Here is a 16607-nt window from a genome sequence, read left to right on the forward strand (position 1 = left end):
AAATGGAAAACACAAAGAAAAGGAATATCATCATTTTTAAATATCAAAATCACATTCATAGGTAGATGTTCAATGCATTCAGAAAAAGTTGATACATTTTTTATTATAAATAATCACGTGCAAACGAAGATCTCGGGTGCTATAGACCGCAACTGCGTTATCCTGAGAGATCATCAGGTGAGCCGCGAAACATGCGGGGGTGGTCTAATCTAAAATTTCTAGTAAATTCTCTAATAAGAGTATTTGCGTATTATTAACTGCATACTATTACCAGACAATAGTTAGAAAACTGTCTATTAGCGTGCGATGCATAGCATTTAATTGCTGGATGTGATTATTACACATGAACCAGAAAAAGTGTATTTTAGACGTCTTTTATCCGACAAAACGAAATCAAAACTGGACTCAAAATCGCAACTGTCATAAAATCACATACAAATTTCCCATATTGAAGTCATTGCATTTCTCAGTTATCGCGTTTATGTACATATGAAAGTACAGACCGAAAGACAGTCAACCCCTAACGGATTTGATAGCGACTTTGATACGACGGCATTTTTATGCTTACCCAAAGTACAAGATTTTATCTATCTAGCTCTTTGTGTATGCTTTCTAGTTTTTATATATAACTATGTATTCGAACAGCCGCACAAATGGAATTCCTCTAAATGGACTAAAAATGTTATAGAAATCTACAAATTTGGTCCATCTGTCTTGCTCAAAGCGTTTATGAGTTACGTTTATCACACACAGACGTAATACCAAAAACGTGCTTTTCGCACTCAGGTAGATCTAAACCGTGCAGATTCGCCGGAATCTTAAGTTCGAATTTTTTTGATAATCGAAAGTTCGATTGCAATCCTTTCTCAATACTTCGTATACGATAAAGTAAAAATTGGGTAAATACTTACGACTTCACTCACATTATATGAAAAAAAAGTGGAAAAATGAATTAAATGAATTTTTCTTTTGAAATCGAACACTTTTACTTCTATCAAGGCTTAGAATATTGCCCCTTTTAAGTCCAAAAGAATTTGCACCTATCTTCACTCTCCAATAATCGCATTTAACAATTCAGTAAAATTTTTTAAATTTCATTTCCTTTCGCAATTTCTTTTACTATAATTTTAAAAATGAATTATTGTCAGTTAAATCATCCGTAATTGTTGGAAACCAATTGGATTGGAACCACAATCGACTACTCCGACTTGCCCTAAGATACAAGGAATGTCTGGAAAACATAGGCGGGAACTACGGTTTAGTCAAACGGTCATCACCGGCCACAGTGCAAACCCTTCCGTAAGAGGTACGTTCCGTCATCCGTTCCCACATGATTTCTGTACTTAGCAGAGTGACTGGAACCCCCATCATGCTACAAGCTTCTTATTCCAAATCTGAGGTACCCTCGCAAGGGGAATATCAAGTGTACGCATAAAATATGGTGTCCTATTATAACCTGTGTGAATGAATCAGCAAAAAGAAGAAAAAATAATAAAAGAAAGCTACAAATTATATCATACATCTTTTTTTTTCCCTTGAATATATCTGCTTTTTTTATAATTTATTCTTTTATTTCTTTTATTTATTTATTTTGCTTTTTTCCAACCTTCCCTTCTCAATACCCAGCCTTCTTTCTTGTCTGTCCGTCGGCCGATACGAAGAATTCAAGATGGATTTTTTTGTTCGGTATCCCCGCAATTAAGTCTCGGCTTCAGATCTCTATTCCACCGATGCCTTCCAAGCACTTCGAGCCTGAATTGTCCTTCGAGTTACCATATCAAGCGTCGTTTTGAGCATCTGAACATGATTCAAAATTACTAGACTCTTCCCTGAATAGGAATTATTTTAAAAGGGGATATTAAGAATATTAAACTAAATTTCATGCTTGGTAAAGTTTACTTCTAAAGCACTTTCTAAACATGCTCACTTGACATTTTTTTAACGTCCTATTCAAAACAAAGGGAGAAAAAAAAAACTTGCTTGGCATCAGTTTGTAGATAATTTTTTGGCGATTGATTTCGACCGATAAAGCAAAACTATGATCATTTGCACTTCGGCGCGTTGCAATGAAGTGTAAAAGGATAGCTAAAAACAAGGTGGGAAAGAATTCTTTTCTCTTTTCACCACGTGACTTAGTTTACTGCACATGCGCGTCGCGTCGCGTTCGCTGTCTTTCCTCCATCCGCAACTTTTGAGAGTTAGTAGGTTGGAAGATACGAATGAGCGTGACTCTCCGCAAGAATACGATCGCCATCCATAATCACGTGCATGCAACAGGTGAGTCATTTCTCTTCAATATTTTTTGAAGAATTTTTCTGCAAATCAACAACTTTTTCAACGATTTTAAAATGTGTATATCTGCTGCATAGAGTAAACTTTTTGGAGTGGGAGAAACAATATAGAACAGAGTAGAAAGTACAAAAATTGGGGGTGGGGTAAGTTTGGTAATATTACGTGATGTTTATTTTTGCTTTTGTTAATCCATCCATTTAGGGACTGTCAATTTCTGAACTTTTAAAATAATTTTCCTAAGAAATGCTGTAATACTAAACATCTCTAATCATTTTCAGTTATGAGTTCAGACTTCAAATAAGATCACGGAAAATTTGGGCAGCATGTAGTTGGGGGCAGTTGTCCGATTTAAGTCATTAAATATAATTTTTTTAAAGTTTTCTCTATTAAGTAATTAAAAAATAAATTCCATTATTTTATTTCATGAATTTTTATTTTTTTATTTCATTACCTTCTGCAAACAAACATATAGCCAAAATTTCAGATATTTTACATTCTCGAATCTAGAATTTCTAAACTTATGTAACGTGTACAATTTTCTTTCCCACATTTTGTTTCATAACAAATTCGGAGAATGATTACACGCATTATATTATGATAAAAATGAAGAACATTCTTGAAAATGGAGCTTAGATGCTGTGGATGAGAAATATTATTTATATTCATCTTCAGAATATCATTTATCTTCAGTTAGAAATTTCTATTGATATTCCTATTATTCTGTCCAAGATCTTGAAGATAAAAAATAAGAAGATGGCTAATATTTTTGAAATTCCATGGGACATGTTTTCTTGTTTCCAAAACACCTGTCGATATAGATACTTAGATTCTAATTTATTAATACTTGAAGAGTTTTTTAAAAAATATTGACTCAATTAAAATGGTGGTTAAAAAAACTGTGAATACAATATTCCATCATTGGATCTTTGCCGTTCTGTTTTTATAAAAAAGGCAATTTGGAAAATGCTTCTTTTTTTTTTTTTTTTTCCAATGTTGAGTAACTGAAAAATCTAAAATGATATTATGAAATATAAATGATCTTGTAATAAATTTCTAAAAATTATTCTTCCTTCTTCGCGAGTGAAAGCATTTCAAAATGTGTGATGAAATACTGAAAACGTATATTTATATATATGTATATTAATGTGTACAACATTATCATTTTATTCTGTGAATTTTTCCACTTTTAAAATGGGAACTGGAGATATTGACCTTCAATGGTATAATAATACTTGTGTCCTATATACATTTCTAGCACATATACATTTCTAAAAAAAAATATTTTCTATGTTTGTAAACAAAGAAAATGAAGAGAATCCTTTTTATTCAAAATACTTAATGAATAGGTTTTAATTAGTTTATATAATTTCTCTTTTTATCTCTCAATAAATCTATATGTTATATATTAGTACAAGAAATATAGGCCTTAATGAGGCATATTATATAATTACAAATCATACATCAACGATTCATATTTTTTTACATTTTTTTTAATTCAAAAATTAACAAAAATATTTTTGTGACTCATTTTTTTTAAAATCTAAATTTGCTGCTCCATGTAAAGAATGGGTCGGAAAAACTCTGAAACCTGAGCTAAAAATTTCCACCCCTATTTTAACATCGTGAACTCCCGATTCGAGTTGGACTGATGAATCGCCGGTCGTGGCTGACTCATCTATGCGTACTTTTAGAGATACTCGCCAGAGTAGATAATAGCAAAGGCGGAGGAAACAGGAGGAACAGTAGTTGAAAGGATTTCTTTCTAAAATCTAACTTTTCAGAACATGGCAGTGAGTTCTTTACTCAAAAGAGGGAGATTCTTATAACTTTATTCCATGAGTTTCTCAACAAATCACTCGCAAACGAATACTCATCATTTTGGCATAGATTACTTGCCAGTACTTTATACTCTCTCGGTGATCAAGTTATATTTGCCTCCCATTTTTGTCCGGAAAAGATTTTCGAGTTTTCACAGAGAACTCGTTTCAGCTGATTGACTCGGACGGTAGGAGGGAAAAGGAATGAATGGGTCAAGGTTTTACTCGAAGAGCGCTGGTTTTCTACCCGGAACTGAATTCATTTCTCCCAGCTGATGAAACTGAGAGCAAATAAGCCTCCCCTGCTCTTATCAATTAGAGTATGCAAAGAAACCATCAACACAAAATTTCGATGATGTGTATTTTAAACCTTCTTAACTGATAATATATGTTCTTGTTGGATGTACTTTGGAAAATTTAATCATGCACATTTGAACTCAGTAAATTAAAAAAAAAAAAAATACGATATAGATGAATGAGTTTTGGCATGTAGCGTTTGCGCCAAGATTGTATAAAAAATTTTGTATCATTGCACCATATTCATAGAGATTTGTTCAGTTGGTGCAATGTCATTAGTGTACAATGCAATAATATTCCCTAATTGAATTGAATCCTTTATTTACAGAGAAAATGGGGGTTTTTTTAAAACTATTAAGTTTATTTATATAAGCATTCAGGTCACATTTTTCTTCATTTAAAAAGGAAAAAATTTATTTAAAAAAAACGATCTAAATCGTAACATTTATTGTCGGTATCTTAACAATTACCTAGAAAAAAAATCCAACCCATTAAGTGACAAATGAAACAATTCTGAAGTTTGAAAATTTAACCATAGAATGTTCATATACAATTACATCATTTCTCATGTTTGAAGAAAAATTATAAAGAAATATACATTGGATATTTTTTCAAAATTTTAAAAATCAGTATTTTAATGAGCGTAAGATTCTGAATTCAAAAAGAGGTCAAAATTTACAAAATTCATATTAACTTGCAGAAAAATGTTCAGTTTTGAAGTTATGCATACTTTTTATAAAAGTTTTTGTAAAAAATTTTTTTAATAAATTATTTAAAAAAAAGGAAATTTTAAGAAAAAATCTAATTAAAATCATGTAAAATTTTTTTGCGAATAATTATTTAAAAATTGATGTATAAGTCATAGAAAAACTTATTTTGAGCATGAGCCTAAATAGTAATAGAATAAGTAAATTTTGAGAAATCTTGCACACAGGTCTTTTTTAATTTTGTGAAAAACGACGTTAAAGTAAAATAAATAGTAAAAAAAGAATTTGAAGAAAATAATGCAAATTAAAAACTTCCAGAAGCCTATGCACTGCACTTAGTTAGTGCTCCGTTTCTTTTGAAATTGTAATTGCTTCATTTGTCATCAAAGAATGCTGCGGTTGTTTTACTTTCTGGCAGAGGAACTTTCTGATCCCATCGGTGCTGTTTCTCGATAACTCTGGAAGTGCTGAGAGTACAGTTGAAATTTTGGTGCCAAAAAAGATGGGACTCAAAAAAATATTTTTTTTAAGAAATCGAAAAATTTTTAAGGGTCTTGAGATCCCTTAAGCAAGTGAGTCGGTTTGTTTTCATAGCGATTTTGATTAACTTAACGGACAACTTAGTCAATTTTTTGGCTCTCAAGACTTTAAAACCTGCTTTACCTACCTTTTCTTACTTTCGCAAAAGTGAGAAGATAAAAAAAGATCCTTTAGATTCAGAATTTTGATGCTAAGTCACATCATATTTTAAAGAACAAGCATTTAAAGAAGAAGACTTATTTAAATATTTGAAGTGAGAATAGTGTTTACCTTCTCTTTTCTTTTCTAAAAACAGTCCCTGATTTCACATATTTGAGCTCCCTAAAAATCAATTCAGATTTTTACATAAAAGTTATGTATAGAGGTGCAGGAAAGATTTAGAAACATTCACAATTTATGCGAAAGTTATGGAATGTTAACGATCGTATGTAATAATTGTCCCTCCCATAAACAGAGCTTTTTGCACAGGAGACTCCTTTCTGGTTGGACAAAATGTCTAGGCCCCTAAATCTCTCAGAAGAGGTTTCATATGGAAGAGAACAATAGAAGAATTAAATTATCTATGAAATGTTTAATTAAAAAAATGAAACAATAATGTAACAAAACCTTTAATAAAATATTTTAAATATTTTTTTACAACTGTTTTGGGGACTGAAAGAAAAAAAAAGCTCCTTAAAATTCAGTAAGTATAAGGCAGTTTTTTTCAGCAAAAAAGAGGTCAAAAAGGGAAAATGCTTTTCAAACTTTCAGTCTAATAAAAATAAATCTATCCATCAGAAAATCACTTCAAGTTCCTTAATAAATTATTTTTCGACTTGCGATCGCATAAAATCGTCTTGATAATAGGAAACTGAATCATTTTCTAAGGTGAAAAGTCCAGTTTTGTCCATTTCATTCACTCTAGTCGGCGACCCGATAAAACAAAAAAAGGCGTCCTGAAATGGCCCAAGGGCCAACGCCCTGAACGGAGCATCCTCCTGAAGTGGGCGTCAGAAAACTGGCTGGAACCAGACAACCTTTGTGTGGAGACGGCGATTTCCTTCCTCTCCGCGGCAGGACGCAAGCATCGCAGGTGGGTGAGTGAAAATATCTCAGGTGAAACGGGACTCGCAGGTGAGATATACTCGCAAGTGATTCGCGTCAGTGTGCCTTGTATTATTTGATGCTCCTCCTCTCCTCGATTCACTTGTCTATCGTCTTAAGACACTCGAGCCCAATTTTTTTTTCTGTCATATACGCCCTACTGAAGTGAAACAGAGAAATTCGTGAAAAGGATAAGATAAAGAGATGAATGCTCTCCCCGACACATTTTCGCATATTCTCAAAATGTCTTAACCTCCTCCCTTCCACACGGAATGGTGCACTTGGGAGGGGCAGTGGATGTTTAGATTTTTTTATTTCAAAACTGTACACGTGACAATAATGTGTTTTGTAGCATAATAAAGAAAATATGTAATTAAGACATAGCATGAGCGATACCAAATATCCATTTTTTTGGCTTCATTTTGACTTGTTTCACATTTTTTTTTGGAGGGGGGGGGGTTAAATGCTAGCATGTGGTTAATATACAAATATCTTTCGAACATCTTTTTTTATGTACCAATTGAAACCAAAACTTGCAATGAGACACCCACACTGTTATTGCGTTGGTGTATAATCAGGCGTTTTTAAATGATATTATCAGACGTTCTTGAACACTATTTATTATGAAAAAGGAAACATAAAAATTCAACAGTAACATTTTTAAATGATTCATCCAGAGCCTAGTCACCATCTACTTCAATAACTGCTTCCATTTGCTTGAAAGACGATTACAAGGGCAAAGAATTCACAGTTCGTGAAGAATCTTTCAGAAACGGACCCCACTTTTTTCCTAGAAGGAATTTGGGGAAAATTCGGACAGGTGCGGCTTTATTGTTGCCGCTGAATTCGGGGTGGGGAGCATCCACTCAATTTCCACAGCTTTTTGAGACGACGAACAGTGGTTGAATGGCCAGCAATCGATCTGTTGAGACTTTGCCCCCTTCCACGGCTGCCAAAGTGCCTAATCGTCAAATCCGATGGTCGACTTCTTCCTTTTTTATCTTCCAAGCTAGTGTCGCCAGATTTGAAACGCCTGCTAATTATGCACCAACCCAAAAATAAGGGCAAGTTAATTTCAATTATATATATATATATATATATATATATAATATTCTAATTGAAAGATGATATTGTTATTTCACTATTGCAAGATGTTGTTTAGTGCAAGATGATTTTCATTATTTTGGTATTATATTTGGGTATTATTATTTTATCTTATTTATTTAAAGAGTTTAAACCCTGGATTTTAAAAAGAGGAGAAATGGGTCCTCTGATTGAGGATAGAGTTCTTTGAAAGTAGTATAAACACTGATGATTGTAAAAATGGTCTTTGTCTAGTATGTGGGCAGTAGTTAGGAGGTAATTACAATATGCGCAGACAGAAACACGTTTCGTTCGCTCTATAGCTGTCGGATTTTTAATGACGTATTTGTATACAAATTATTACTACAATTATTTTAAATATTTATTTGGCATCATTTTTTTTTCGCCCGCATTATATTAGATCGCGATATTTTAGAATGAGGATAAAATGGCGCCACTACGAAATTTACAAATGAAATTCGAAACTTGTTTAATAGGTGGTACGTTAAAAGCCCGGTAATAATAAAAAGAAGCACTAAAACAGGCGCAATGCCTGACCCGATCAAGGCTCCAATTCCAACTCAGTTTGACACCCCGATGCTATTTGATTTCACGCGCGACCATTTCTTTTTCACTCGAACGAGCAGCCGTTTCCCTCACTGGAAACGTGACACACGGTTTGCTCCCACTCCGATACGAGCAGGAACCGATGCGATGCGCGGGAAGGAGGCGTTTCAGCTGGCGACTTCCTCTTACGACAGTTCGGGCAGCTCAGTGTCGCGGGTAGACCGGTACCAAATACAGAATGAAAAGCAAACCACTTTTCTTTCTTTTTTTTTTTTTTTTTCATTGCTTTTCAAATGGTAGGGAAGTTGTCAGAGTAACTAATGCGCCCATCAGATGAGTGCTTAGATTAAATTGCGATGGTGTCAACAGAGGCGAATTATAAGTTTGGTATTCAAGGGGCACCGAGAAAAAGGTTTGGTGAGGAGCTCAGTTATCACTATAAATATAGTCACTTTCAAAAATTCTTTGAATTCATTCAGTCACACAATTCTAATTGTTTTCCAGAAGAAAAAAAAGTTATAATTTCACAAAAATGTGAAATGTTTTTATTTTGAACTGAAGTTATGCATTACATTAATAATTGTATTAAATAAGAGTAGTGTTGTGTTCGTGCATCAACAAAAATAAAATGCAGACAACGTACTATAAAACTAAATATTACATATAGATATTATTATCAAATTTACATCAGCTTATTTTCATTCAACATTCTAGCATCGTTTTTAAACATCAAGTTCCAAAAGTATCACTGTTGCCAATCTGAATTTTACAACTATTTACAAAATAAAATTTATAATTATTAAAATAATCGTTAGCTACTTTTAAATAAAATATTTACGATTTATGCCGCAACATATACTCCCCTACCAGTAACGAACGTTACGTTAGAAAGTAGGAAGTAAATATTTTAGTAGTAGCATAAAGGAGGAAAAAAAAAAAAAAAAAAAGTCAACATTTAAATTTTGAATCTCAATGGCGTCTTAATGATTCTACCAGTTCGAGATTGTCTTAAGGCTGGTTTAAGATCAGGTTGAGATACAGTTTCCTTGGTTTGAATCTTAGCTGGTTGGGACGCAGGTGTAATCTTCACACAAGTTGGAGTTGCAAGCTGCTCTTCAGGATTTTCTTGTGGTAGTAGATACGCTGGCTTTAATCTGTCTATAGTTACATTCACTTCTTTATTCTTTATTCTCAGAGTAAAATATTTTGGTGTACGGCTGATAACAAAATATGGAACGTCATAAGGGGGTTCGAGTGGCTTTCGTACTCTATCGATGCGAAGGAAAACGCGAAAAGTTGATTCTAAATCTTTGTGCACAAATATTTTTGGATGACTTTTTTGTTGAGTTTCTTTTGGTCTCATCAATTCCATAAGGGCATATTTATTAGGCTTAGTGTCCTTAATAATATCCCATATATGCTCAACATATTTCGGTTCAAGCTGGGAAACCAAATAGTTGAATTTAGTTTCTTCAGTAGAAATTGTATTTATTTCAAACTGAGCTTCAACTTGATAAAACCAAATGTCTGGTTTTTCACACCAAAATGGTGGAATTTTTATGCTTACTTTATTTGCTTCGGCATCCATAACAGTAGTTGTTTCAGTCGTAGAATGTTCGCTATCCGTTGTCATCGTAAAACCAGGGTCACCAATTGTTGTGTTCGTGCATCAACAAAAATAAAATGCAGACAACGTACTATAAAACTAAATATTACATATAGATAATATTATCAAATTTACATCAGCTTATTTTCATTCAACATTCTAGCATCGTTTTTAAACATCAAGTTCCAAAAGTATCACTGTTGCCAATCTGAATTTTACAACTATTTACAAAATAAAATTTATAATTATTAAAATAATCGTTAGCTACTTTTAAATAAAATATTTACGATTTATGCCGCAACAGTAGCATTCTATTCACATTACGTACATTTATTTTCAGAGTGATTTTTAAGGGATTAAAATATTAATTTCTTTAAATTAATATTTTAAATTAATTAATTTAATTTATTTTTAATTTGATTTAGTATTAATTAACGTTTCTCCAAATTAATATTAGTTTCTTTAAATTTACTAAATAACCTACCTAATTAAAATTAGTTAACCGGGGCGCATTAAAATGTTGGCGCATCATGCATCGACTCTCACAAGAGAATGAGAAAAAAAGGCGTGTGTGTAATTGCCACTATAAATTTAGTTATTTTTGAAAATTTTTCCAATTCATTGAATCGCACAAGCTCATTAAACTCAAAATGAACGGCATTATGAAAATTCCGTAAAAATGAGCAGCCCTTTTATATTGTATTGACATTTTGTGCTACATGAATGATTGTGTTAAATAACTATAGCATTCTAATCGCATAGCATACTTTTATTTACAAAATAATGTTTCTGGATTTTAAAAAATTGATCTTTTAAAATTTATTAAATAGCCTAATTATCGAAGATAAGGAATAAGAGGTTTAATCAATGTTATGTCATTGAATAATACAATGAATTTCTTTTCTATATATTTAATTCAATACAAATTGCATATGAATCTTTTAGTACTTTTTCCTTTAGAACAACGTATCTGAACTGCTGCTATTAAAGTGTACCACATTTAAAAATTTTAACACAGTTTTAAAGTATAAAGAATTTTAAAAATTAACATTTTCTTTCAAACGCTAGTTTTTAAGATTCCAGGAAATAATCACCAAAAGAATCAATAATATCTGCCTTTAATATTCCATTAGGTATTTATATAAGTGAACTTCAAATATAAATTTGAAATTACAGAGTTCGAAACATCTTATTCGTCGATTAAAGTTTAAAAAAACTATTTAAAATTAAATAATATTGCAGTAATAAAAAACAATTAATCTTAATAAATAAAATTGCCAACTATTAAAATACGCGGAATGGTATTATTTTATAAGAAAAGTCAAACAAGCAAAATGTACAAGCCCAAACGTGATGCTTTAGAGAGTTGCAGAGTTGGAAGCCCCAAACAAGTCTATTTTACCTCTGAATATCAGTTGCCGTGTAGATAACATGGGAAATCTAAGCTCAATATCTAGCAAATATTCAACATAATAAATATTCGTCCAAAACCTAAGAACAAATTAATGACTTAATAAGGGTAAATGGCGCCAGGGACATTTTTTTTTTCATCCCCTTTTCGGATATTTGCATTTGACGAATGGAACAATTGCTTTCGTCTTCCCCAGAGAGGGACATTTCTTAGTGGTGAAGTAAGACTACCGAATTTATATACATGGAGAATTATCCACCGCTTGTAATTAGCCTCCTATACTTAGCCATTTTCGTAACTTATTTGTACCGATATTTGCACAGATATGAATTTATACATTTAGATTCCAAGTCTTCAGTACCAACCATTTCTGATCTCTTGTTCAAAATGGTTCCTTATTTTAGAGCTATTGAAAAACTAAAATATCCTTCATCAATATTACATCATCGAGACTGATTCATCTTGAAAATAAAATGAAAGTAAACAGAATTAACAAAAACTAAACACATTGTATTACAGTACCGGTCAAAAAAAGTATCAAGGTCATGCTTTTTTGCTCTAATTCACCCAAAAAAGGATCCTTTTTTCCTGAAATTGACACACAATTTATTTTTTTTAGATCTTTGTTTGATACATAAATCAATAATAACTCAAAAAAAAATCGAAATTAACAAATTTATTATCTATTTTTTTTTTCAAAATAAGCAAAATTTATCCAAAAGTTAAAGTTTGTTGGAAGTATACAAAATTTCCAGTATCGATGAAACATATACTAATACTTGGGGCCAAACTCATGGTATCAAAAACAGCTCGGCACTTACAAAGCATCGAATAAAAAAAAAAACAAAAAAAAAAACGTGAACGAAGGAGAGAAGCTGGGAAAATTTCCCATCGGCATTCCTATTACTTCTTCCCGCAAGACCTCTCGGCCTAAACTCCCTCAACCATGTTAAAGATTCATTTGCTTGGCATTTCAAGTTTGGATAGGTGAGAGAGCCAATTCTGGATGTGATTCGACTCTTTTCCTGTTGAAAATGGGAAACGAAGCCACGACTAAGAGAGCTGCGTGCATAGGGATGCAAGGTGTTCTCAAGGTTGTCTGCATACTGAAACTTGATGCCAAGGTAAGAAACACATCGCACTCCTATGCTTCATTATTGAAATCTTGTACTTGGGGTTGAAACGAGTGCCTTGAAGGCAACGAGTCCACTGTATCTTAAGCCGCGTTCCAATGACTCGTGAGTCTGCAGACAGGGCACAATTCCCCCCTTACCAACACGGTAAACTGGACAGAACACATCAAAGAACCCCGGAAAACCGCAAGAGAGGAGCAAAGGGGGAAAGTGTGCCCTGTCTGCAAATTCACGGGTCATTGGAACACGGCTATATCCGTACCAAACAATGTATATTCGTTTTTACTACTCTGAAAGATATCTTCCCACTCTTTTTTGGTCCAGTCCTTGCATGTCTTCACCCATTCCACACATGCTTTACGATTCTTAGAGATTCTTGACGAAGCATCTTCCTTTCAGCCCAGCTGCTTGAAGCCTTCACCTGATAAACCGAACGGTAGGTTCTGAGTTTTGAAGAGATCACAAAGATCGCGTGCAGTGCCTGCAACGATTAGGCACGGATTCGCACGTGAAAGACATGTAATATTCCTGTCGAAAAAATGAGACATAGAACGAGGATGTCCAGGTTAAAAGATCTTCGACATTTCTCCCGGATCAACACATCTCTTTAAAAACATCGATATTCCATTTTCCGGTATACTGAATTGTTTCCTATATTTGAGAAGAGTCCGACTTGAGTACATCCATCAATTATTACTTCTTGTTGCTGAATGATCAAATTACAGATGTCATGTCGAAAACCCTTCATCAGCTTGAACAGAGGGTGTTTAATTAAACAAAACCCTTATACAGAAACAAATAAAAATAATTGATAAAAAAAAGACATTACTCCAAAACTTTGTTAATTAATATTGTAGTTACTTAAGATTATGTTTACGGTGTTTCAATATTCCAAAATCGTCACTTCAATTCAACTCGATAGTTTGAAGTAGTTTCTGACAACATTGGAAGAAAATATGTTCAAAAAACAAAAAGATACTCTTTCAACCGGTACTGTGTATCTTAATGACGCGGGTTTAAAGGGTTGGGGCTTGAAACGACACGGAAATAAATACATTCGAAATTGCGGATATTTTCAGAGAAAAATTGTTGAAATGCCTTTTTGAAAATTCGACCTCTCCTCTTCTGCTATCAAACCAAGTAATTATTCAATTTCTAAAAGCTGTGATTTCCAGTATCATTTTTGACCGAGATTCCAACAATGAAAAAGAATGACTTTGCCTGGAAAAGTCGAAGGGAAGGGGGGGAGGGGTACGACCGCTTGCTTTACCGCCCTAGTGGAAAGTCCCAAGGGTGTCTCGGTAAAAAGAAATCATTTGCTTTCTTTATTCCAGATGGAATAATGAAACAACGAATGTTATGCTGTTTATGTTTTGTAATGAGAGCACATCAGGGGAGAGCCGCCCAACATGTGGCTTTCCTCCTGAAAAGTGACGTCACTCAACAAGATTTTTCTACTATTCATAGGAGCTCTTTGCTGAACGATGAGGCGGTGTGCAACTTGACCCCCGATAGTTGTGTGGGACTGCAACAAACAATTCACAACGTTATCTATGGGTACTGAGTTTGCATTTAGTCGTATGCATAGGATTCATTTAAATGATCAGATACTATGGAATTCTTTTTCCATATCGGAGAGATGTCCACAGATAGTGTGGATAATCTGGAATGGAGGCTTGAGGGTGGAGGATTAAAGCCAATAAAAAAAATCGTTTACTTTGTGATATTTAAAATGCATTCCCTTACATAAGCGAACATTCTGATTATGATACAAAAACAGCAATTCTGTTTTTATAAACGTTATAACAACATCTTAATCTTAAGATGTTTGTAAATCTTTTAAATTAAAATCATTTCTATGTTTATTATGAGATTGAAACGATGCCGACAATTTTTTTCCCCTTAATTTTTTTTATCCATATTATTTTCAACAGAAAAACCACTCTGAATTTTTATTCTTCGCCCAGTTTAAAAAGATTGATTGTCCTTTGTTTTTAAGAAACTAATTTGTTTTTTAATTTTTATATAAAAAAAATTATTATTTTGGATTGGATTAAAACTTTTTCTTCTAAAGAATGTTTCTTGATTATTTTTTTTATTCAGAAATTATAATCAATCTCTCTCTCTCTCTCTTCCTCTGCTTTTATATATATATATATATATATATATATATATATATATATATATATATATATGCGAAATTTTAGTGTTTCTTTTTTATTCTCTATTTTTACATAAAGAATCAAGCGCCCATACATTTGATCACATCCTGACTAAGCATATCCGAGGATGACTCCACATTTGCGTCATCAGCTGAGCGTACTGAAATCACACCTGTTGGCAGAAAACGAAACCACTTCGCGGTGTTGAGGAAGCTAGAAGGAATCGAGATTTCATCGAAGAGGTTGGATAAAGCAGGATGGAGAGTAGAGTGGTGGAGTCGTCTGCCCAGGCTAATAACCCCAGCGGTTCAGTAAGCGCGCGACGTCCCATTAAAAAGCATCACTTTTTTTAATCGGCGAGAGATATTCCCGCTTTCATCTGCATTTCACACCTGTTAATTCTAACTTTCGTGTGTGTCCACCTCATTCTACCTGTCTGCTATAACACTTTGTGATGAGTGCGTGACAACGCTTATGGCATTTCAGAACGGGATTTGGTTGCGGTTATGGAGTTTTGTAAGTAAACATGCGCTTTTATACATTTTTCTTAAGGGGTCAGTTTTGAGAACAAATTTATCGCAGCGATACTGTTTGAAAAACTGAATCGCTTAGCAAAATTGCGCATTTATAAATCTGAAATATAATATGAATGATTATTTTATAACTATAATAAAAGATGATTAAGCTATGAAATTATTATTATTATAACTAATATAATACGGTTAATTCTAATAAAAAATCAATTAATTAATATAATCTCCCTATTTATTACTAGTGTAAATTTTTCAGTTTTTTTTTTTTTTTTTTCTTTTTTTTTAAATTTGACAGCAGTTGAATTATATTTAAACAAAGGCCTGTTGGCGTGGCATCGGTTTTTCAAGTTGAACGCTTCTTTAACTTTGGAGTTCGTTCTTTTCCTTGTCTTCTAAAATGTGCATAATCGAGATTCCATGCTTTTATGATCATTAAGCTTTTTTCCCCCTTTCACTTCAGAACTGCTCTAAAGGAAGAAACTTTAATCCTTATCACCTTATATGTTTATTTTAAATTTCCTTTTTTTATATATAATTTTGAATTCGTCCTGTGGATATTGAAGATATCTTGATTTTTGATAGATTTGATCCAATTGATTTGACGATTTTTTTATTCAACATATTTTGCTGAAGAAAGATTATTATTATTATTAGTAGCTTACTACTCATTCTCGGAAGTTCTTAACAGATGTGGATAAAAAAAAATTATACCACCGTTTATGATACTAATGTTCATTAATCTTTATAATCGTACTGGATCAAACTTTAAAATTACAAAAAGAAAAAAAAATCCTGGCTATGTTATATGTTTTACCTGTCGATTAGAGCTATACTTTATACGTTTCTCCTTTTTCCTCACATGGTTATTGGCATACCGGCCAGACGTAACGTCACCCGTTTTCCCACACATAGTTAGTGGATATGGATTTCCTAATGTGGATCCTTTTCACTAGTAGAGTCATTTATTATATCCTAGTGAGGGGACAGAGATGTGTGTCTCGTCGTTTCAAATAGCTCCACCATGTCTTCAAGGGAGAAGAACGGCAAGACATCCATATATTCTAAACTTTTTTCCCTTATGATGGGACTCCTCAAATCATCAGGAAACAATCAATCACCAGCAACCATTTTCATTAAATTTCGAACCCGAAAGAAATTAGCTGTGAAATGATTATAATTAACATGTGTCCGAGAGGGGCCAGTTACAAAGATGGAATCCTTAACAGATACTCTCACGATTGTGTGGAGACCATTGAGAAAGCACTACTGAACAGCTATTGGGTGATAGGGAATTCAAGTTCATCAATGAGAAAATCGGTGGCAGATATCTGACGGGAATAAAATGCTGCATTTTTGGTTTGTTTTGAAGCAGAGAT

General features: G+C 33.1%; 1 protein-coding gene across 2 annotated transcripts in view; it reads left to right on the forward strand.

Annotated features, from left to right (window-relative positions):
• The first annotated feature begins 2189 nt into the window (after positions 1–2189).
• Positions 2190–16607, forward strand: part of LOC129963765 (zinc finger protein 236-like) — a 53673-nt gene continuing 39255 nt past the window's right edge. The window contains exon 1 of one of the 2 annotated variants that reach the window (XM_056078306.1): positions 2190–2277. The gene's annotated coding sequence lies outside the window, so the exon portion shown is untranslated. Of the gene's footprint in view, positions 2278–14966; positions 15215–16607 lie in introns of those variants that run through there. The other variant, XM_056078308.1, reaches the window with a different exon arrangement.

Source organism: Argiope bruennichi, chromosome 3 (assembly GCF_947563725.1).
Source record: "Argiope bruennichi chromosome 3, qqArgBrue1.1, whole genome shotgun sequence".
NCBI lineage: Eukaryota > Metazoa > Arthropoda > Arachnida > Araneae > Araneidae > Argiope > Argiope bruennichi.